This window comes from Mesoplodon densirostris, chromosome 20, assembly GCF_025265405.1.
Source record: "Mesoplodon densirostris isolate mMesDen1 chromosome 20, mMesDen1 primary haplotype, whole genome shotgun sequence".
Classification (NCBI taxonomy): domain Eukaryota; kingdom Metazoa; phylum Chordata; class Mammalia; order Artiodactyla; family Ziphiidae; genus Mesoplodon; species Mesoplodon densirostris.
In genome coordinates, this window is record NC_082680.1 from 28,182,829 (window position 1) to 28,208,455 (window position 25,627).

Genomic DNA, 25,627 nt, shown 5'->3' on the forward strand with positions numbered 1-25,627 from the left:
ACATCACAAACTTTGATTGGAGGCATGTCAAGTGTGAAGTGATTACTCAGCATCAAACTATATGTGTTATAGGTAGCCAAGAGGAAAGAAACATTAAAAATTGGAAGTAGAGTTCATGGCCAGAGATGTAACTTTGCACATCAGCAAGAGGATGACATTTAAAGCTCTGAGACCAGATAAGTCATCAAAGGAATGGTGTAGGAAAAAAAAGGAAGTGTGTCCAGGAGAAAAGGAAGAACTCATTAAGCTGAGAAAGAAGCCCCCAGAGTATTTATGATCACAGTAGAACCAGTGCAGAGTCCTTCTGTTTTTAAAATATATTTGTCATTCCCAGTAGACGCTTCTGATGCCAGTTACTCCTGGATGATTCATTCACTCAGTACAGATTCTTACGCACCTACTGTGTACAATGCTTTTTATTCCTCCACCAAAGCGTTCCTCCACCAACACATAATGTGCATATCCTTTCAGACTGTTGGACAAAGATGGGATAATGAGCATAGGCAAAGGTTCACTCTTATCACAGTTGAGTCTTTTAATGGCTCAATCTTCGTACTAGCTTAGTGTGCAGTAGTTAGTTTGTTGAGGGAAAAAATGACCACACTTCAGAAAGTGAGGCACAAAGCCCAAATAATGGGGTAAGGAGGAAGGCATAGATGAGTTAATGAAGACTAGTCTAGAAAAACCAAGAGCCTGTCTCCCCATTCCTTCAGCAATGTGCCACAGTAGGCTGATTTTCTTTAGGCTCTGGAAACATTAATTCAATAAATTAGTTCTCTTCATTATTGTAATTATAAATATATGACTGCAACTTTAAAGTCATCTTTTTTTCCACCCTCTGCTCTGGTGACATCTGAGTGCTATTGACTGTAAATGTCAAATTAAGTTTCTAGGCATATTTTCCTTGTGTTGGGATCAATACATAACTTGAAAACGTCCTTTGATAGGACATTGAAAGTTATTCCTCACCCATGTGACATTTTGGCTATTTTCCTCCCTGAATATTTTAGTTAGATCGGCAGCTTTCACTTTCTGGATGTTTACAGGGAAATATGGTCCTTCTTTGTAAACCTGAACTTCCAAACTAACAAAAAAAAGATATGGGATCTTGAATCACATGCATATTAATTTAACTTTGAGTAAACCCAATACATGAAAATCCAAATATATAAAAGCTGATTAAGGTGCCCCAACTCTGTTAATTATTTATTGATTTTTTTTTACAAAAGTATTCTTAGTTTTCCAATTTTCAATAATTTAATACAGAATCCCTTCAGTCATTTGAAAATGCTTTACTTACAGGTTTGCAAGGACTCAGATTTTACATAGAGAAGTCTTTCCAATGAGTCATACAGTTTAAGGAATTTAGAAAACTGTATTTGCTTAAAACATGACTTTCATATTTTAATCACTTATTCATTCATTTATTTACTCATTCAATCATTTACCTGTAAATTGGTGCAACCACTGTGGAAAACAGTATGTAGTTTCCTCAAACAATTAAATATAGAGCTACCCTATGATTTGGCAATCCTGCTTCTAGTTATGTATCCAAAGAAAATAAAATCACTATCTTGAAGAGATATTTGCACCCCCATGTTCTCTTCAACATTATTCACAGTAGCCAATATATGGAAACAATCTAAGTATCCATTGGTAGATTAGTGACTGTGTGTATGTGTGTGTGTGTATATATTTATATTTATATTTACGGAAAAACCCAAATGAACTTTTTGGCCAACTCCATATATATATATATATATATATATATATATATATATATATGCAATGGGATATTATTCAGCTTTCAAAAAATGAAGAAAATCCTTCCATTTGTGACAACATGGATGAACCTGGAGGACCTTATGCTGAGTGAAATAAGCCAGACACAGAAACACAAATATTGTATGGTTTCACTTATATGTCAAATTTTAAAAAGCCAAATTCATAGTAATAGAGAGTAGAATAGTGGTTATCAGTGGTTAGGGTATAGCAGAAAAGGGGATATTTTAAAAGAAAGAAAGGAAGTAGAATGGTGGTTGCTAGGTGGTCACTAGGTAGCCCTGGTTCCCTCCATAGGCATTTTTGGGTACCATGGTGCATTCTTGCTCTCACTGATACTCGGGGAGTGATACATAATGAATCCAGGCGCCGATGCAACTAAGATGATGGAAGCCATTGAAGATGACAATTGGTGCTGCTTGAAGAAAAAAAAAAAAGGAAGATACCACCTTTATTGTCATATGGCTCCTCATCTTCTCTTCCCATCCACCAGAATCTTCTCCCTTCTCTCATTCCATAGCATTTTGGGTTTGCTCCTCCCAGTGAGTCAGTGGACATGTAGGGTATATTTGAGCCAATGCTTGTCAAAAATCTGTGTGGAGGAAAAATAAATGGGTTCTAACAAGCAGCCCTGGCTTGTGTTCTCATCAAAGAACAAAGATACAAAAATCATGCTTAGTACGCCTTTCACTAAAATGGGACATTGCAGTTTTTAAAGACTTCAGATAATTTTAAATTAAATTCTCACAGCAGTCTTTTGAGGTAGAAAGATGCAGAATAGTGTAACAAAAAGAAAATGGAACTGGATTCAAAAGAGATCAAGGGTATATCCTAGCTGACTGCATATCAGGTGTGGGGCCTTAAGCCCTACACATATAAATGCTTTTACATCTCATTTTCTTCATCTATAAAACAGGGATTCAATTTTTTATCATCTGTAAAATAGGGATTAAAAGGATCTTTCCCTTGTAGAGTAAGAATTAAATAAGAAACCTCTAAACCCCATAAAAATGTTGACTGTATATTCATTCAGAAATATTTATGGAGCATCTACTGTGTACCAAGCACTATTCTCGGCCCAGAGATACAACAGTTAACGATAAAGTCAGAATCCTTGTGCTCTTGTTTTTGTTTCATATCTGTATGTAGGTGTGTATGTAGGTAAATAAGCAAAATGTACAGTACATACTGTGTCAGATGTGTAAGTATGGAGAAAAATAAATCAAGGAATGTGGAGGGAAAGAGCATGGAAGGAAGAGGAGCTGCAGCATTTTTTTTTTTTTTTTTTCGGTATGCGGGCCTCTCACTGTTGTGGCCTCCCCCGTTGCGGAGCACAGGCTCCGGACGCGCAGGCTCCGGACGCGCAGGCTCAGCGGCCATGGCTCATGGGCCCAGCCGCTCCGCGGCATATGGGATCCTCCCAGACCGGGGCACGAACCCGTATCCCCTGCATCGGCAGGCGGACTCTCAACCACTTGCGCCACCAGGGAGGCCCAGCATTTTTGTTTTTGAATTTTATTTTATTTATTTTTTTATACAGCTGGTTCTTATTAGTTATCCATTTTATACATATTAATGTATATATGTCAATCCCAATCTCCCAATTCATCACAGTTTTAAATTGGGCGATTTAAACCTGCAAGGCCTTGTGGACAGTTATCAGACTTACAGCTTTAACTCTGAAAGGGGCAGATATGGGAACAGAGGGGTTACGTGGTGGGACGTGTGGATTAATTCACTTTCCCCCACTTTGTTGGTCAAAGAACTGAATCTTGGGGAAGTTGAGAAATTTCTGAAGATTATGTGTTTGATTCAACCCAGAACGGAAATCAAAAAACGTCCAACCTTTCATGGAGAAGAGATGAACAAGGTAGGATCTGCTCACTGTGTGTGTGAATTCAAGTCAGGCAGCAAGTAGGTATAACACTGCTTCGGCAACCAAGACCCTTCAGAACGCATATGCCGACGCCGTGTGGGAGCCCATCTATGAGAATGACACTCCAGTGAGAAGAAAACAGCCAAAGGGTTGGCTCTGCCCTTATCTAGTTCAATCACACCACGGCATACCTCTCAAACTGGCAATCTAGCCACTAACAGCATCTTACTCTCCTACGCAATTCTGTATTATGGAAAGGGCCAGCTATTTCTGGGTACTTAAAGCCTAGTTTCAACTAGTGGTAACTATAGTTCCTAACACCCTGTAAGCAAGGCATTTCTAAAGCGGCCATCAAAAATACATATTCATTTAGTTATCGAGAATGTAAAAGCAATCCCTTCCTTCTGCCTGTGGGAAGCATCATTTTTCCAACTGCAGTTTGTTCATAGAAGAGCAATATTTGTGCCAAGAACTCAAGTGAAACAAATGTCCTCCTTGATGGGAAGTGTCCACACTAATTTGGAGCTGTAAAATAAGAATTTGAAATTCACCTTTCTGCGATTTGGCATTTGCAACTTCTACATAATTTAACTCATGTTGAGCTACATGAAAGGGCTCAGCAGATAGCACTACATGGTAAAATACCAGGCTGATGCTCAGAAGTTTCCACGGTACCTTTTCAAAGGTGCTTATTTCTGGAGTGTGCTCTTAGGCGTCCTATCATCCTTCTTTCTTTGAAATGTCACCCTTGTTCTATCAAAGGCTCCTGTCTGCGTGTCTGACTAGCTTTGCAAATGTCTGACAGAAAATTGTCAGAGGAAGCTATAAAGGGAGACGCCTTTGTCTCTAAGTGGAGAAGATGGTGATTTTTGGACAACACAGATTGACTGAACAAATGCTAGGAGAGTTCACCAGCTCTTTGAAAAGGCATGAAGATAATGCCAGAGGGTTGAACATTTTCCCAGTCCTACTGGCTTCATGTACTTCTCTTAACACTACCTCTATCCAGCAACTCCAGACAAGCTCTCTAGAACTTCCCAGGACTCTGACAGCTTGTGTTCAAGATTTCCTAATACTGTAATAGACAAAAGAGACCCCTGTGAATTAGGTAGATTTCCAGCACAAATAGACTGATCTTTAACACAGAAAACAATCATCTGGAGTTTATTGTACAACCTTCAAAGAGAAGGCTCTAAGTGGGCAAATCCAGCAGTCAGGATGGAAAAATCAAAAGCCCCTCTGTGTTCCCAATGCCTTTCTTATGAATTCCTGTTGAACCTCTGAGCAGCACCAGAGGAGTGAAGGCTGCCAGCCTTCCAGGGGTCCCAGCAGCACAGAATCTCAGTCATGGGAGCAAGTGACCTGTAGCATCGACCTACTTGTTCTAGGCTTCAGACACCTATGACCTCCCTGCTGAGTGGTTGCACATTCCACCAATGCCACCCCGTTCTAGCCTTCCACATGGGAGAAAGGAAATACCTAACTCCAGCTCACTCTAACCAACCTGTCCCACACAAGGGGGGAGAACAAAAACCTGAGCAACACTTGTGAAGTTCACAGTCCGGAGGCACAGACTCACTTAAAGACTGAGACCTAACCATAGGATTACAGAATGAGCCCTCTCCCCCATACCACACTATTTACAGCAGTTCATTTACCTGGCACATCATATCCAGCACTCAAAAAAAAAAAAAATTACAAGGCATCCCAAAAGGCAAAAACCACAACTTGAAGAGACAGAACAAACATTAGAACCAGACATGGAAGAGATGCTGGAATCATCAGGCCAGGAATTTAAAACAACTATGATTACTATGCTGAGGGCTCTAATGGATAAAGTAGACAGCGTAGAAGAACAGGTGAGCAATGCAAGCAGAGGGACAGTAATCCTAAGAAAAAACTTGTGCTGGGTATCTTTTTTACTTTCCAGAGCCATGGGATCTAAAAAGGAGATGAACCAACTTTGAGCAATGTTCTCCTTTCCGAATGTGGCAGAGTCCAGTTCTTCACTGCACAGCAGAATATTGACAGCCACTCATTCATTCAACAGATATTCTGGCGCATATGCAATATGCTGTGCTTTGTGTTTAGAAGCTGGAGATACAAGGAGAAATATGATCCTGCTCAGTAAGGTCTCATAGTGTAACGAGGGCTATTGGACTGCAGCATTTATACATATCAAAACGAGTTGATGTCAAAAATGTCATGGTTCCAGGGTCAGGAGTGATATTGGGATCAAATTCCCAGGGGAGGTGATATTTGAGCAAGATTTTATCAAGTAGGATTTTATCAATGAGGGAAGTTTGCCTCTGTCTGTCTGGGGGTAGCAGCATCTCTGTGCTGGAGAAGTGGAGAGAAAGAGGGCAGTCCTGGGGGACATTCCAAGCCAAAGAAGAGCTGGTGAAAAGATGAAATAGTTGGAGTGAGGACTGAATTTCCATTGCGATGCTAGAGCACAAGACAGAAGAGAAACACTTGCTGGGACTGAGAGCGCTGTCTATATTTCTACAAACCAGCAAGATGATTTGAATTCAAGAGTGTGGCATGATTTTCCTGAGAGTCAGAAGTAACTTTTGGCCTCAACCTTCACCCAGCTCCTCCAAGATCTCTGAAAACACTCAGGAACAATATGCAAATGTGGCATTTCCAATTAAGTATAAAGAGAACTGTCATGGTTCTCAAGAAATGGGACTCCCATCAGAATCTAACCATTAAACAGGTATTGCTCTGTTGTATAGGGCTAAAGATGAGTCATTTTCTTGGTATTCTCCATTCTCACCATTAAAATGCACATAATGAGAGAGAGAGAGAGAGAGGCATAGAATTTTCTCTGTGTTATCAATGCTTCAATACATAAGTAGAACAAAACAGTCAATTTAAATATGTAGTTTTCCTCTCTAACTGTCTAAGAAAAGTGATTGTTTCTAGAAACTGACATCAGCTCTGACATACACAAAATAAGAGCTTGCTTGTCCTATTATGTGTGAATCCAACTGTAATCCTCTGGTTTCATCTGGAAAGCTAAGTCAGATATTACAAGGGACCTTTAGATTGCAAACAGAGTCAGAAATGAGTACAACACAAACATATTAAGGGCAGGCAATTAAATGCAAACAAACGCTATCGCAGTTTTCTCCTAAGGAAATATAATTAGATTGCTAAGTAGACTGCTTTTGGATTATTCAGATTAAGTGTTGCATTCTTGAAAGCTGAGTGACTTTCTGGCATTTCATTCCCTTGGAAACCGTGAGCTTCCACTGTTACAAGCTATGCAGATCCTCTCATATGCCTTGCACATTTTTCGACTGTGTTTCTAAGACTGGGAATCACAGCACTTGAAAAAGGACATTGACAAGAATGAAGAGCAAGGATTAAGGTCAGAGAGTTCTGGCTGATTGGGAAAACTTGGGCAAGTAGCATCATTATTGCAACCTCAAAATACAGAGAGCCTCACAGACCAAAGAGCATGAACACTCATTCTTTTTTTTTTAAACATCTTTATTGGAGTATAATTGCTTTACAATGGTGTGTTAGTTTCTGCTGTATAAAAAAGTGAATCAGTTATACATATACATATATCCCCATATCTCCTCCCTCTTGCGTGAACCTCATTCTTGCTTGTAAAGTGACTTTGAGTACTTAATAAGCTGTACAACCACACTAAACAGCCTCTGCAATAGTTAACTCAAGACCTTTTCCTTAGCTCTCATTTTTGCCCACTTTCCAGCCCATGAGACCTTGGGAACTAACCTTTATTTACCATGTTTTTAGCTTCATACTGAGTTGAAAGTCACCTCCCAAGAGGAAACACTCCCGAGATTTCACCTGTGTTTTATTAATAAAGTTTTCCATTTACAGAAAGACAATCAAGCATCTAAATAAGGAACCACACTGCAGCCATATAAAAGATAAAAAAGAAGAAAGCCAGGAAGATGCTGGTGGCAGAGATTTATTAGAAAAGCAAAAAATGAGTGGCCATTGACTTCCTGGCTGAACTAGCCAGACCCCCCGGAGAGTTGGAGCCTCAATTACAACACAAACTTGATGGAGTCAAGAGTCACCTGTCAAATACATGGGCATACAGCTATCAACTGGGTGCAGACATCCTGACTTAACTGCTCTGATTTAAGCTGGAAATGTTCTTTTAAAATTCTGAGTCTTCCGGGACTGATTGTTGTAGCTGGCGTGCCCTGGGAGGGAAAGCAATCTGTCTTCTTAACAAGGTTGGTCCTTAGCAAAATGATGACATGGGGAAGTTGAGATTGTATTCCTATCCACTTCTCTCATAAGTTGGCCACCAGGCTCAGGCATCCATTGATCTTTTTTTAAGGGCACAGGGAAGTGTGTCCAACACAGACTGAACTGATAAGGTTTGAACTGACTGGTTCACGTCCTGAACATCCAACACCAACTTCCTCTTCTGCATTGTTTCTCCAAGCCTATGTTCACTAAGTGAACTTAATGAATTGGTTTAATGGAATCACATTAATTTCTTTTAATGTGAATGTGTAAACCCTGGTGGTATATTGGCACTTCTATTACATGCTTTCTGGAGGCTTTCCTTAATCTCCACATGGGATTTTCAAAATTGCAGCAAAACAATCAGTCTGATGTGGGAAATATTTGGAGTAAAGGAGTGTTGTTTTGTTGCCCATCTTTGGTGGTATATTGACACTTCTATTACATGCTTTCTGGAGGCTTTCCTTAATCTCCACATGGGATTTTCAGAATTGTGGCAAAACGATCAGTCTGATGCGGGAAATATTTGGAGTAAAGGAGTGTTGTTTTGTTGCCCATCTTTGATCACCAGATTGGGGTGTTGGGAGCTGTCTGAAGACGGTTTCAAACTACCAGTCAAGAGGACAGTCTAAGGTAGCTTTATACCAGGGGGCAGCAAACTCTGGCTGTAAACAAAGGGATAGTAAATATTTTAGGCTTTGCAGGCTGCATCGTCTCTGTTGTAAGTACCCAACTCTGCCATTGTAGTGGGAAGGCACTATCAGCAATACATAATACGTGGAAGTGGCTGTATTCCAAGAAAATATTTTTTACAAAAATAAGCAGTGGTCCATATTGACCCCACAGTCTATAGTCTGCTGATCTCTGTTTTATACTAATCAAAAGAAGACAACAGTTACCCATCTGCCCCAGATTCAACATCCAGACGCTTGGGAGAAAATAACAAAATTATTCTTTTTGAAGCAAGAGACTGTCCCAAGTGACATTTTGCGCAAGATTTAGAAGAAGGCAGGCTTGGAGAAACAACTACTTCTTTACACTCTCAAGGTTGGTGTGGGGCGCCAGGTGCAGGGTGCGGTCCTTGTATGTTGCTGCTGATCTGCTGGCTCACCTTGTTGGTTTGTGACGGTGGCTGAGCCCCCAGCTTCTCTAGCACCTGCCAGACCTCCTCCTTCAATTGTTCCGAATCCTGGCCAGGTCTATGTGCAGCTCTGTGGAGAAGGACACCAGCTCCTTCTGCAGAAGTTCACTTGCATCAGTGACCCGGGGGTGGTGAGAGGCCGATGCAGGTTCCACTTTGTCCTCAGAGGATGCAGCTTGCCTTGTTAGTAGGTCCTGTTCATCCCGCTCTCCCCACTTTGCATTATCTCTCCTTCCCAGCTGTCAACCCTGCTGACTTCAGGCCCAGCTGCAAATGTAGAAATAACTGCTTTACATGGACTCTTTAACCAGCTCCCTCAACTGCATCAGGGCAAACTCTTAGAATCAACTGCCTACTTCATATCAGTCCCAGTGATTCTGTTTTTCTCATCAACTCCTAATTGATGTGTCATCCCAACCTAAGAAATTTCCCATTCAGAGAAAGGAAACCCAAGGGTTAACAATGGAAAGTACTATGTTTTTAAATATCATAATAACAGTGATACTCATTTCTACTTTGTGAAGGTCACAAAATTCCATTCAACCCTGAGATTCTGTAAATGCTGAACTCTATAATGATGTTGACCTGTTTGTTCACATATGGCGTGGACTCTGATTTTATTTTCTTCTCTTCTGGGACCAATGATACACATTAGTGAGGTGGCTAGTGGGAGCCCTGTGTAGCAGCCTCTTGCCCCAAAACTAAGCAAAGCCATCTGGCCCTTAGAGGAACTGAACCCACATCGTTGACCTCAGTTAGCACCAGACTTTAACCAACTGCAGAAATAAAAGCTGTAATTAATCCAATTGTCCTCTCTCGAGTTATTCCCAATTGCAATATTCTGTTCTTATTGACCTTCTGAAACCCAAATGTTCATATTCTTGAGCAAGCAACATTGAAGACATAATGTAAGAGCACCGTCACTATTACAGCTTTAAGGGTTGCAAGAGATTGTATTTTCAACTGCCTCATCGTAGCTCTATCTCCCCCAAATCCATGCCACATTACATAAGGAAAGGACTTCTCAAAGACATGAAGTCACACACCATTTAGTGAATGGGAATTCATGTCCATGGCCTCTCTTTCCAGCCCTCCTTCCCTTGCTCTATGCTCCTGCTTGTCTCCTTGGAGAAGGAAAGCATCCTTTCAGTTACATTTTGCTCATGTTCAATCAGTTAAGTTTTTGGATTTGATGATAATTTTCAATATAGAATATTTTCAAGTCTCATTCATTTGAGTCATTGGACCAGTTGCATTTTTTTCTATACTTTCTGCTGTTCTTAATTTCAACCTTGATAACATTTAGAAGACGGAGGGAAGTGTCTTATTGTAAGTGATAATCCTTTCAACTACCTACTCGCTCCTGCTGGTTATAGCGGTTTGTCTCCTAGACTCGGGGCATTGACGCTAAATGGTTCTCAACAAGTATCCCACACATATGCTTCTTAATGGATCAGCTCATTTGTGTTTGTTTCTACTGTCCTATAGACCAGCTCCGAAAAGAGCTACATCTTAATGGATAAAGGTCACAGGAGAAAGATTGTTTGTTGTTTCTAAAGATTCTTTTTCCATTTTAGCTCCCGTAACGTCTCTATTAAAACCAGTAGTGCTTTTAGTTGAAAATCTTTGTGGGATCCATTTATAGATATAGACAAATGAGTGCCAGTCTGAAGAGTGTGTGGAATGATTTGGTTGATGTGTCAACTGCTGCGGTTTTATAAATGGTTTTTTCATAGTGTGGTTGGCTGAAAATGGCCCCCAAAGATATCGGGTCCTAATTCTTGGAATCTGTAAATGCTACCTTATTGGAGAGAAGAGTCTTTGCAGCTACAATGAAGTTAAGGAACTCGAAAGTGGGAGATCACCTTGGCTTAACTGTGTGGACCCTAAATGCAATCACAAGTGTCCTTATAAGAGAGAGGCAGAGGAAGAATAGACACACAGAAGAGAAGACGCTGTGAAGATGGAAACAGAGATTGGAGTGATGCAGCCACAACCAAGAAGTGCTGGCAGCCCCCAGAAACTGGAGGAAGTATAGAATAGGTTCTCCTCTAGAGGCTCTGTGGGGAGCAGAGCCCTGCCAACATCCCGATTCTGGTCCAGTGATGCTGATTTCAGACTTCTGGCCTCCAGAACTGTGAGACAGTAAAAGTCTCTTGTTTTAAACCACCGAGTTTGTGATGATTTGTTACAGCAGCCTCAGGAAACTAATACACAAAGTTCGGCATAAGTTAGTAATTTTCTGTAGGATTGATCACGCAGAGCTGATGGGCGGCTCCTCCCAATCTGGAACACCAAAATCCCAACTGAGAAGATTTTGTTTGGCTCGTGTGGACACTGACTGGTCTCCTTAGGAAAACCAGCATACAGCCATGCTTCCCATTATCACATACCTGAATCTCAACAAAGAGAGTTTTGATGTTAATTTCTTCATCAGATACTCAAGATAGAGGGTCTCAAATCTCCCTGGCCCCAGGGTCTTTGCCCAGTAAAACTCTTCAGTGCCCAACATTATTCTTAAGATGTGACAGTTATCATGGATTTCTGGCACAAAGATGACAGAATAATGTATTTTTGCCCTCTCTTCTCAGAACTAGTCCCCAAGCCAAAAGGGTAAGAACAGAAATTCAAGACTTGCTATAAATTGTTGATTTCTGTATATTAAGAAGGGCAGGAAGTATCCCATGGATGTGTGGGAAGATGTTTAGACACTGGTGACTGCAGAGCTCAGTTTTCCGAAGTAGGTTGCCACATGCCATATGTTAAGTAGGTGCCCGAAGTAGGGATTTTGAGCAAACTCAACAATTCCATTGTGGGAAAAAATAGGCTTAAAAGTAGAAGCTTCCGTCTTTCATTTTTATTTCATTTCCCCACTGAGGAAAGTGGACTACACAAACAAGCCAGGTTTACAGCAGACTGTTTGCAGGTAAGCTAGGGTAGAGATGATAAAATATGAATTTGGAGCAATACTGCAGCTGCTGATCTCTGTTGGGTGGGAGAAGAAAGGTAAACATTTCACAGATAACCCTGTCACTAAGGACTTCTCTTGAAATCAAGGAAAATCGCTGCTGTCCCAGAATAGGGACCAAACTCCTCCAAGCCTGACATAGTTAAGCTGAGAAGAAAAACACACCTCCTTCAAACATAAAATAATTAAGAAAATGATTCCAACACACAATTAATCAAGGCAGATCTATACTATATAGTGAAGTATTGTTTAAAAACAAAAAAGAAATTAAAAATTATAAAATATGACAGTAGAAACTAAAAAGTTTGTAAAGGTGTCAAAAGTAAGAAAAAGATAAGTGTCAGATAGCATTCTCTTAAAAGAGTTTCCACAGAGTAGATTAAAACCATTAAAACTAATAACCATTAAATGATTAATAATTAACCAAAAAAAGTGATGAAACAATCACCTTTTAAAAACAAAGACCTGCTGAAAGCAGAAATGTCAGTGTTCAGTATACTTTAGGCAAAGAACATTGGGAGAAGAAAAGTGAGCTTGTGGAACTAAGGAAAGAAGTGGGAAGGAAAAAACTGTGATGGGGGCTTCCCTGGTGGCGCAGTGGTTGGGAGTCCGCCTGCCGATGCAGGGGACACAGGTTCGTGCCCTGGTCTGGGAGATCCCACATGCTGTGGAGCGGCTGGGCCCGTGAACCATGGCTGCTGGGCCTGTGTGTCTGGAGCCTGTGCTCTGCAATGGGAGAGGCCACAACAATGAGAGGCCCACGTACAGAAAAAAAAAAAAAAAAAAAACTGTGATGGAGATGAAGTTCTCTTTGGAAGCTGGAGAAGAGACGCTTAACGAAAATGCAACAAACTAATGGTGGACAGAACTGAGCAATATGAGCAAATGGAAATGAGAAGAACTGAAAAGGATTAGAGAAAAAAATGACACAACAAGGTATATCGAATTGAAATTTATCAAACTTTCTAATTTGATAACAGAGATGGACCTTCTCTCTAACTGCATAATATGGTTACATATGAAACCTCAAAGAAAACCACAAGAATTTCTCCCAATTAGAAAGACTAAAGGCAACATTCTTTGATAAGAATATTATAAAACTAAACATTAATAGTAAATGTGAACATAAAAGAACCTTCCAACTAGAAGTTGTAATAATTCCTCTGAAGTAAAGTTTGAGTCAGATTGGTGATCACAAATGACATTTTAGAATACCTAAAAATAATGATGATGAAAATGCTGTATAGCAGAACATCCTTTACATTATACAGTCTTCCAGGGAAAGATCAGAAGAGAAAAAAAAAGGATTAGAAGAAAAGTAGAAGAGGAAGAAACACTTCCCAACTCAATTTTATGAGTCCAGTATTACCATGATATCAAAAATCAAACACAGGACACTAAAAGAACATCACAGGAAAGATTTCTCCTGAACTTAACACAAATACTCAACAAACTATTAGCAAGCCTAATCCAACAATATCAAAAACAACTAAACATTGTGACTAAGTGGGATTTATTCCAGGTATGCAAGGCTGGTTCAACATTAGAAAATCAATCAATGTAAAGATTGATTTCATCTAAAGAAATCCACTAAAGAAGAAAAATCGTATGATCATATCAATTCACATAGCAAAAGCATTTGTAAAAACCAACACTCAGTCATGAGAAAATCTCAGTCAGCAAGTTAGGAAGAGGAGAACTACCTCAAACTGATAAAGAGCATCTACAAAAACCCTACAGCTAGTGTTATACTAAATGTGAAACACTGAAGGTTTTCTCCCTGAGATCAGGAACAAGGCAAGATGTCTGCCCTTACCACTATTATTCAACATAGTACTAGAAGTTTTACAGCAAGAAAAATAAGTAAAATGCATGCAGATTGGAAAGAAAGAGAGAAAACTGTCCCTATTGCTAGATGACATTATCATCTATGTAGAAAACCCAAAACTCCTAGAAATAATAGAGTCAGCCATGTCACAGGATACAATATCAACATACAATAATCATATCTAAGTACTGACAATTTACATGTGGAAACCAAAGTTAAAATCATAATACCATTTATAATCATGCCAAAGAAAGTCAAATCACTTAGGTATATACTGAACAAAACAGGTATGGGATCTGTGTACTGGAAGTTATAAAATTCTGATGAATGAAATCAAAGAAGAATTTTTAAAATGCAGAGAGACATATCATTTTCATGGTTTGGAAGATTCAATAAAGGAAATTCACCCAAATCGATCTACAGGTTTAATATGATTCCTATCAAAATCCCAGTAATGCTTTTTTGTAGACATTGAAAAGCTTATTCTAAAATTTCTATAGAAAAAAAATATAGACGAGGAGAAAATATTTGCAAACCACATAGCTGACAAAGAACAAGTATCTAAAACAACCAATCCAATCAGAAAATGGACAAAAGATACGAAGAGACATTTCACCTAAAAGGATATACAGATGACAAATAAGCACATGAAAAGATGTTCAACACCATTATCCATGTAAATAAATGTAAATTGAAATAATATTAAATGTAAATTAATAAAAATTAAAACCACAAGTGTGTATCCCTATACACTTACAAGATAACTAAAAAATTTTTAAAATACTGATAATACCAAATGCCGATAAGAATGCATAGAAACTGAATCACTCACACATTGCTAATGGAAGTGTAAAATACTATAGTCATTTTGGAAAACAGTTTAGCAGTATCTTAAAATACTAAACATGAACTATCCTAAGACCCAGCAATTGCACTTCTGGGTATTTCCTGCAGAGAAATGAAGACATGTTCACACAAAAACCTGGCCAGGTGGAACCATTAAGGGGGATCCTGCCCAACAAGTGGCCTGGACTGGAAAGCCTCCGTGCCCTGGTGGGCAAATAATTCACTGGACAGGTTGTATTTAAGCAAATTCCTGGAAAGAATTTAAATGCTCATACGTATAGGTTCCTGTTAAAAATGGACTACTGTGTAATGGTTGAAATGATTGAGATGGTTTCATATATCCTAATAAATTCTACTCCAACATATTTTAAGTGATAAGAAGGTTAAAATCCATTTATATATTATACTATATAGGTTTTAATTCATACAACATATATAAATCATATATTTGTATGTATATTACACAGATATAAGTATACATACATATACATGCATGTATATATGTATGTATCAGTACATAGTTTTTAAAAATAGTTCAGGAAGAAGGTATACAACATTTTAAATGAATTCTTCTATTTTTACAATAGTTTAAGTTGGATTTACTTTTACTTCTCATTGAATGTATTCTAATGATATACTCTGTATACTAAATACTTTAGAATAATGGAGGGACCACATTACTCTCTATGTCTCCATATCTAGAGGTACTATACATACTGGTTCCTAGTATAACAGCATAATCTAAGGAACAGAAGCACATGGATTAACCTTAATTCACCCCATTAAATGGACTTTGGAGCTAGGTTTTGACCAATAACATCAAATCTACTTCCTCTCCTAAATATAAGACCAAGAGTTTGTTTCACATATTTTATTTTAACATCTCTTCTTGAAACTCAGGAAGCTATATAAAAGGGCTATCTCTAAATTATACTGTATTTTTTATAAACCATAAAGTTTTGCATCTTTACATCAATGTGTGGCCAGCATACAATTAGAATTTTTAAGTGGGAAGAAACTTTACCTAATCTACCATCCCCAATTTTTTACACTAGGGAGGTAAAATGACTTACCCAGATAATAAACTAGAGAGAGGAAGCTCTAGACTCCTAAATTCAAGTTTATTATACTTTCCATTATACCATATGGCCAAATATCTAATAAAAAAGTGCTAATGTGCTTTCAAAAGATAAATGTGGATTCCAAGTCCATGAAATGTTGATACATTTCAATCACTTTTGCAAGTGGTCCAGACAGCAATGTATGTGCAGAGTCTCCACTCTGACCTGTAAAAACAAAAGCTGGGGGTTGTACAAACCAACAACCAACATCCATATAGACATTGTTTAATGGACGAGAACAAATAGCCCATGTTCTCATTAAAGATCCTTTTGTGATGGCTCCAGAGTATGCTCATAAATGTAATTTACTCTCTGGCTGTCAAGGCCTCCTAACTAATTGTTCCCCAGTCCCTTGATTGTCTTGAATACACAGTGTTGACTGGCTTAAAGTACCAGGTGATGCAATTGAAGAGCAGTGTAGAATGCATATTTTTCAGAACAGTCTTGTAAATCTGGGTAGTACATCATTTCCATCAAAAAGATAAAATAGCCCAGAGATGTGTCAGACTCAGAAATAAACCCTTGCAACCAGCCATGAGAAAAGAATAACAGAAATCCAAAAATTCACAGCCAAAATAACCAGATGTTGTATCCTCAAGATTCTGTGGCTTCATTACGAGTAAAGTTCTCTGCAATTTTCCAAATCATGTGCCTGTGTACGCCGCTGCCATACAGATAGGCTGGAGATAGAATGGGTTTGAATTCTAGCTCCATCACTGTGACCTTGGACGTGTTACCTAGCCTCTTCGGCAGAGTAGAGTTAATAAGAATTTCTACTCTAGGTAGTTAGTTTATTTGTGATCCAGCACTCACCTAATCTGTCTGTAATCAACAGGTGCTCAGTAAATGAATGTCAACCAGACATCAGGCACTCTGCTCTGCTTGGGGCCACATGGAGATGAGTCAAAAATGGTCTTGAAAAAAAAAATGGTCTTGGTCTTGCCATGGAATGGAGGAGAAAAAAGACAAGGTGAGTACAATAAAAGAGTTACAGGGTAAGTTCTTCAAGGATTCAGAGTGGAGTAAAGTCATATTCAATCAAAGAGAATTGGAAATTTCTTCATGAAGAAAGAACGATTTCAGATAAAACTTATAAGATGGACAAAATTTTGAAAATATGGAAATGGGGACATAGAAAATTTTTTGAGCACATTGCAAAATCCAATTTGGTTGAAATAAATAGCAGAGGAATGGTGAGAGATCATGATATAAAAGCAAGACTAGGATTGCATCAGATTGCCATTGTGGGGAATATTGACTCCATTCTGTATGCAGTAAACCACAACTTAATGTTTTGAGCAGAGTAGTCATGTGATTGCAACTTGTCTTTAAGAATATTAATTTAACCATGGTGTATGCACATATGAATTGGAAAGAATAAACTGGTAGTAGTAATAAGGATGCTGCTGGGAATATGATTATACTAATTTCCTGAAGACAACAGGCAAAGTTCCTGCCCTCATGGAGCTGACATTTTGGTGGAGGAGATAGATAAAATTTAAATAAACAAATAAATTAATAATTATACTGTCAGGTCATGATAAATAAAGCAGGTTAGAGAATGGAATGTGATGAAGGTTGACATAATATATAATGGTGACTAGGGACAAATACTGTGAGGAGGTGGATTTTAAATGAAGACGAAAATAAAGTGAAAGTCAGTCTTTCAGGCAGAAAAAAAATTTACATCGTTGGAAAAAGAGCAAGACAGCCAGAGTGGCCAGAATGGAGTGAGTGGCACAGGAAGAAGTAGGCGATGAAGTGTGAGAGGAAACAGAAGTTCAAGTCCTGTGAGGCTTTCTGAAATTTTATCCTGAAAAATCAGTGGGGGTGTTTGGATTTCTCCCACACTTTAGAATTCTTTGATTTTATTGTTTTCTCTCTCACTTTCTGAGCCAATGAGAGCAAGGTAGACATTAGCACAACTGTCTCTGGCATTCCATGTTTTACTCTCCAGTGGATAATTTGGACTTTTTCTAGTGTTCTTTTTTTTTTTTTTTTTTTTTTTTTTTTTTTTCGGTATGTGGGCCTCTCACTGTTTGTGGCCTCCCCCGTTGCGGAGCACAGGCTCCGGACGCGCAGGCTCAGCGGCCATGGCTCACGGGCCCAGCCGCTCCGCGGCATATGGGATCCCCCCAGACCGGGGCACGAACCCGTATCCCCTGCATCGGCAGGCGGACTCTCAACCACTTGCGCCACCAGGGAGGCCCTCTAGTGTTCTTTTACTTGTTTATTTAGCCCATTGATGCTCTGAAATGAGACGCCACCCATCATGCATAGGTGATGTCATCCCCAATGGGAGTTAACATTTACATTGTCAGTCATCTAAGGAAGAGAGATGTCCTTGGGTATGAAGTGAACCTTGGAGGCTGGCTTGTGGCAGGTGAGGAAGTGTCTGTATTTCTCTGGAATGCTACCTTGTGGATTTCAAAGAGTCTAGTTCAATGGTTCCCGATTTCCAGTTACAACAGAATCACCCAGAAAACTTGAAAAAGTAAAGATTCTCAGGTCCCATGCCTGCTCTACTGAATCAGAATCGGGGGAGAAAAAAAGGAAATGGGCATGGGAAAAAAATTATTTTAAACATATTCTGAGCAATCAGGCATGCCGGAGTCACTTTCTAGTTTGCACTCAGGATACTGTTACCACCCTCCCCCTAAAACTCCACCCTCACTCTTTCATGCTAGAGTAAAGGGACCTCAGGCACCCCATGAGGCATTCCATGAGGCTTATGATCTTAAGTAAGTTTAATTGGTGTTATTTGGGGCATTTGTTTCCATTTTGTTGTCTGTCTTTGGATAAACTTGTTTTTATTGTTACAACGTGTCATTTGCTGCTCTATGAAGAAATCAAGGAAGAATTCTGAACTTGTTTGAGCTCACTATGGTATCAGTTCTTGTTTGTAAGAAACCAAGAAGGAATAAGGTTAATAGAAGGAAACAAGTCAAATCTTTGAGGTTCAGGGTGTCCACCATGTAAAAATCCTTTCTCCACTGCCAGCCATGAAAAGTCATGGTCTGAGTTTATGCAGGAAGCCTCAGATTTCCTACTGAGGAAAGCCAATAATCAGAATATATAAGTAATCTGGCATCAGAAAAATCACAGCTACTTTAGCCATTCATTGCTCTGCCCAATGCCAGCACTGTACAAAGCAGTGACCAAATGCTCTTCAGACCCCTGCATGAGCTATTGAATCATCTCTCTGCTTAAGGGTATTTTTCCTGCATTATGTTATGTTGCGTTATGTTATGTTATGTTTTATGTTATGTTATGTTTTATGTTATGTTATGTGTTATGTGTGTTATGTTATACTATGTTATATTAATTTCTCCTATGTAAAATATTTTCCCTTTCAGTTCACTTAGAACTGATTGCCACGTGGAGGTAGTTGGTTGGTGAAGAGAAGGGGAAGCTGAGGGAACTGTCATATTAGAGACAGTGTCTCTGGTCTCTGAGGTCACCACATCCCTCATTCCAATGGCCTTTGGTAAAGTCTGCAATCAGCCAAATCTGCATGATGACTCTCAGGTATAAACCTGACCACCACCACTATCAACATCATCAATCCAGGTGAATATGACACACATATAGAAAGATAACCATATAAAGTAGCACAGGCCATGTGAAATGTAATGAAACAGACAATAAATGTGATATAGAATATAAAGGCTCACTGATGCACACACAGAAGACTTAATAGTGGGGGTGAATCTTGGGACTTGAAGAATAGAATGAAAAGAGGTGTTGACAAGTGGGAATGGGCTGAATTCTAATAGGAATTGTATGCAAACTTGCTTTAGGAAGCTAAATCTGGCGTTGTTACTAACCATAGATTTGAGGAGGTGATACTGAATAAAAGAAAATCAACTAGGAAGGTCTCACAAGGAAGATGGTAAGAAACTGGATGATTCAAAATTTTCATTATTGTAATATTTTCTAAAGCCTAAATGAAAACCTAAGATAATCAACTGAAAAGCTATTAGAATCAGTATTTAGTAAATTAAAATCTAATAAATACATGAAAAAAAATCTTCCTTAGCTATCTACAAAGCCAATTAGAAAGTATGGAAAATTGACCCTATTCATACAACTTACATAAATGAGCAAGTAAATATTTAATAAGTCTAGCAATAATTATAATAATTGCTCTCATTTATTGAACAGTTATTCCTATGTCAGGCACTATGTTAAGTGCTTTTACATATATTACCTCATTTAATACTCAATACTCTACTGTAAAATAGCTACTATTAGTAATCCCGTTAAGAAAACTTAACACTTTAGCAGATGCAAACTATTATATATAGTGTGGATAAATAACAAGGTCCTACTGTATAGCACAGGAAACTATATTCAATATCCTGTGATAAACCATAATAGAAAACAATATAAAAAAGAATGTATATATGTATAACTGAATCACTTTGCTGTAGAGCAGAAATTAATCACAGCATTGTAAATCAACTGTACTTCAATAAAATTAAAAGAAAAAAAGAAAACTTACACTTTAGAAGGTTAGGTGATGTGCTTAAATTTACCTTACTAGTAAGTAATGTGCAGAAATATAAAAATAAAACTTTACTGAGTAGCCTAAAATAAAGTCTGAGTAAATTGGGTAATACACCTCTGGATGGGAAGATTCAATATCATAAGATACCGGTTTTCCCAATATACATGTATATGTTAAATTCTGAAGTTTATTACAAAGAATAAATAGGAAAGTCTAACTCTAAAAGTTGGCAGAGGGTAAAAATGATACAAGTCTCAGTCTTGAATATTTTGATGTATAATATAAGCCATCAAAAGCTGTGAAAATGTATTGAAAAACTTAGGAAAATATTTATCATACATATTAATGTGAAACATCAAGATGCAGTGTTTTCTATGAGGCATCATTTCTTACAGGACTGTCTGTTTACAGCACTGCCTCATTCTCAGCCTTCTGTCCATGGCTTCCACAGCTGCTCCAAAGAGATCATACCTTCCAGCTCATGGAGGATGGTCTTATGAATCATATTTTTCTATCTCCTGGATTAAATAATTTTCATAGGTGGGGTGCCCCACAGAGTCTTAAGAATGGTTGTACATTTTCTGGATTCAAAGTATTTTCCCATAAGCTTTATTGCAAAAGTGTGTGTCCAAGATGCTTATTCAGGATTGAGGAGAGCTCTCTCTAGACTGTGTTTGTCAGCAGGCCTCGTGGAGCGTCTTGACCCGGCCCTGAAGACTGACCATCCCCTCGCTTATGGTCGCACAACTAGATTACATTCCCCAGACTACCTTGTTGGATGTGGTCATGTGGCCAAGTTCCAGCAAGGGAAATGTGAACGGAAGTAATGTCTGCTATCGGACGCCTGGTCCGTCAAAGACTCCCTGCTCTGTCCCGCTCCTCTGGATTGACGTACACATGCATGGAAGTCACTTGCTGAAGATGGAAGGAAGCTGGGTTTCTAAACAGCTGCTATGAAGAGAGTTGCCCACTGATTGGGAACACATGCTTTGGACCTGAAGCAAGTGAGAAATGACCTTCTATGTGTTAAACCACTAAGGTTTAGAGCAGGTAGCACTGCCCTGATACAGCTCTGTAGTAGAAGATAAGAGACTATACATTCACGTATCAAAGCAGCAATCTGCCGCAAGAGCAGATAGAGAAATTCTCCCAATTAGATGGTCATTTAAGGGTCAAGGAAGAGCCTGTTCAGCTTGTTCGCCAGCACAGATTGCTAGAGAATCAGTTCCTAGCTCCCAGTGATCAGGTGACTAACATTCTTGTGGACCAGGTAGGCTAGTTTCTACTTTGGTTTCTGAAGGAAAGCAGCAAGCCCAGTTTCCTGTAATGAGGGAACAGGATGGTTGATAGCTGAACAAAAAGGACGCAGTCAGGTGGAACATAACACCTGTAAGCAGTGGTCAAGGTGACGCCCCGCCTCTTGGATGCATCTTTTGCCCCTGCTATGGAGTTGCCTTAGGGCCTGGATTTTTCTGTTTCTCACTGAATGCAGGCCAGGAGTCTTTTGGCAGGGCCACCTGTGTGACTGGTCCCAAATTAGAATGTTTGGGTCATAGAATGTTCTAGGTTTTTCTGTTAAGGGGTGTTTCTAAAATTACTTACTGCAGTGGGGCACTGCAGTAAGTGCTTTGCCTGCCTCATCACTTTCAATACTCGAAATTATCCTGTAACCAGTCCTATTATTGTAAACACAATCCTACTACTGTACCTGTCTTACAATGGAGGATATATTAAGCTCATTACTGGTGGCCAGCTTCTCAACTAGGGAGAAAAATAACATAATTAGGGAAGGAAAGAAAGAAAGAAAAGCTAGTATTCTCTCGGTCGGGCTGGAAAATATCCCAGTGAACAAGAGACAGGGAGATACAGAAGGGGAGGGGAGTTATAGCGTTGATGAAGGAGACTTGCCTTCTCTCAAAACAAAGATTGCTTTATATTGTCACTGTTATTGACTTTTAATCTTTAATGTGGTTTGCTGGCCCATTTCCCTGGTTATGAGGAATCCACTTATGCATGGGGAGAAAGGCCCTTTTTTGTTTACCGAGGGGAAAAGTCAGCTTTTCTCAACCGATCCAAAAGCCTACAATTCATTTTATGCCGTGCGGATAATGGATGGACATACTAAACAGAACAGATGGCATGTGTACCCTTGGACGTGAGTGGAATTCCCTTTTCAGGTATATAGCTGGAGGACAAATTACAATGCCCGGCTACTAGCTTATATCTTATGACTCCAAGATATTCTCTCCACGGGCACAACAGTATTGATTTGAGCCGCCATCACCCAGCTTCATGCTTCTTTAATGTGCAGAAGAGATGAACTACAAGAGTGGTATAGCCCCCAGCCTGCACCAGGGCTCCTCCTGTCTCCACCCCACCCCACGGTTTACTTGTTGGAATTATAACTCCTCAAACTGAGTGTTCTACAAGCCCCTTCTACTTCCTGTCTTTCTATTTTGTAATAAATATACTACAGGGAGTAGCCTGAAAGTTTTCTGTTGTTGCAGACCTTGGGTCTCTTATTCAAAACGTGGAGGAGGAACAAGATGCTGCCTTAAAGTTCTTCAGGAAAGAACGCTTCCTCTACTTCATGTGTGTATCAGCCCCTGTCACCAACTATAAGTCTCTCTTTGTCAGCATAGACCTTCCAAATGTTGGGAAATTGCATACTGTTACAGTAGTTGATTTGGTGTATGCGCCTGCACGTGTGTTTGTGTGTGTGTGTGTTTTTCTCTCTCCAAATTTTCATAAGAATTTCAAGGGAATTGAGAATGGCAAAATCACCATCTTAAACAAGAGACTTAACACTTCATTTTGAACGAGGGCTTAAAATGTGTGATATTTTTCAACATAAATTATATTAGTGAGTTCAAGACTCTTGTGATATTCTCTGTTTGATGTTTTTGCCCTTTGGCCTGAAGCTCTTAAAGCCTATTTAAATAGGGAAATGGTCCACTATTACTCAAGTACATGTTTCTCTTGGCCCAAGTATTCTGGCCTCCTATTGAAAACACTGTGAAAATCTCCAGACAGACACCACTAGGAAATGGATAACTTCACATTCAATGATGGGAAGCATTCTCCTGAAAGACTCAGGAGCTCCCTTTCAGAGATGGAGTGAATCAAGGTTAATTTACATTTCTGAACCTATTGTCTGCATTGTTGTATGCTGACACAATTGAGTTTCTAAGAGACAACCAAAATAATATAGTAAAGCACAAATGTAATGCTATTAAAAGCCAGGAATGGCCATGATTAATTACCACCAAAGCTGGAGGGAAGAGGGGAGGGCTCCAGGAATCAGTTTAATTAATCACTCGATTTAGAATTTTTTTAATTCCCTTAAGCTTGGTAAGAAAGGATTGATGGAGAATAAAGGGTGTTTGCTGTTCAGGAAATTGACAACCAAAATTTTCTCCACACAGAAGTGGTCTCTTCTCCTCAGAACTGCCATAAAGCAGTTTGGCTTCGTCTCCCTGGCGCTCTATCATTTTTCTACTTTGTGTCAAGCTCCTCTGTGTCCATGCCTTAGTCCTCCCATTCTAAATCAGTCCCTTCAGTCTTTTATTAGAAATCAAGTCTTAGTCATCTTTGTTTCACCTTCATCTCCAATCTACTCATCCAGACTTTCCTCCTACCACAAGCCCAGGCAGACGTGATGAATGAATGAATAAATGTTAGCAACTAGTTGTGTTGGTCATCCTACTCTCATCCTCATATTCTCCTTTTACAAAAGAAAGGGCTTATGGCAGCCATAGTGGGCTAAGAAATAGTTAATACTAGAAAATGGACTGAAGGGTATCCTTTGGTTTATGCTTCTGGGTCTCTGTCTGGTCTGAGTGTATTGAACTGAGAGTTGATACAACTCTCACTGGAGAATAACAATCATCATTGCCAACACATGCTCATGTTTAGTAGCATCTGTGCCAAGTATTTTGTATGCATTTACTGATTCTTCATAGTAATCCAATAAAATCCACTGCTAATTTTACACCTGAGAAGACTGCATTGTAGAGAGGTTACATAACTTATTTAAGATCACACAGCTAAGTAGCACATCTAGGAGTAAAATCCATATCTGTCTGGCTCAAAGCTTCAACTTTGAACCACAATTCTCCTTTCTTTAAAGCATTTTTTTGTCTGACGTCAGAACCCAGCCCTCCTTACCATGGTAGAAGAAGAAGAGCAGTCATGTCCCATTCTCTGAAGATTCATTCAAGGCAAAGTTTCTCAACCTTAGCAAAATTAGCATTTTGGGCTGCATAATGCTTTGTTCTGGGGTCTGTCTTGTGCATTTCAGAACATTTTGCAGTTTTCTACCCTCATCTACTAGGACACCAGTAGTACTCCTGCAGACCCCTCCCACCTCCATTTTTGACGACCAAAACTGTTTCCAGACGTTGCCAAATCACCCCTGCTGAGAATCACTTGATTCAAAGTAAAAGAAATCCTCCTCGTTAGGATAGCATGTCTCAATAACAACTCAAGTAAAATACTAAATAGAAAGATACTGCAAGAGAAGGAACTTAGATGAAAACATTTAATCTCAGCCGAGCGGCCATTAGGGCACAATTTCCTGAGGTGTTTTCTTTAACATTCATGGCTTTCCAAGAAATGTGTATCAGAACCTACGACAGCGGTTAGGGCCGCGGAGGCGCTAACATAAATCTTCCCTTAAGAGATAAGGGAAGGAGGAGGAGCTTCAAGATGGCAGAAGAGTAAGACACGAAGATCACCTTCCTCCCCACAGATACATCACAAATACATCTACATGTGGAACAGCTTCTACAGAACACCTACTGAACACTGGCAGAAGACCTCAGACCTCCCAAAAGGCAAGAAACGCCCCACATACCTGGGTAGGGCAAAAGAAACAAGAATAAACAGAGACAAAAGAATAGGGACAGGACCTGCACCTTGGGGAGGGAGCTGTGAAGGAGGAAAGGTTTCCACACAATAGGAAGCCCTTTCGCGGGCGGAGACTGCGGGTGGCGGAGGGGGGAAGCTTCGGAGCCGTGGAGGAGAGCGCAGCAAAAGGGGTGCGGAGGGCAAAGTGGAGAGAATCCCGCACAGAGGGTCGGTGCCGACCGGCACTCACCAGCCCGAGAGGCTTGTCTGCTCGCCCGCCGGGGCGGGCGGGGCTGGGAGCTGAGGCTCGGGCTTTGGTCGGAGCGCAGGGAGAGGACTGGGGTAGGCGACGTGAACACAGCCTGAAGGGGTTAGTGCACCACGGCTGGCCGGGAGGGAGTCCGGAGAAAAGGTCTGGAGCTGGCGAAGAGGCAAGAGATTTTTACTTCCCTCTTTGTTTCCTGGTGC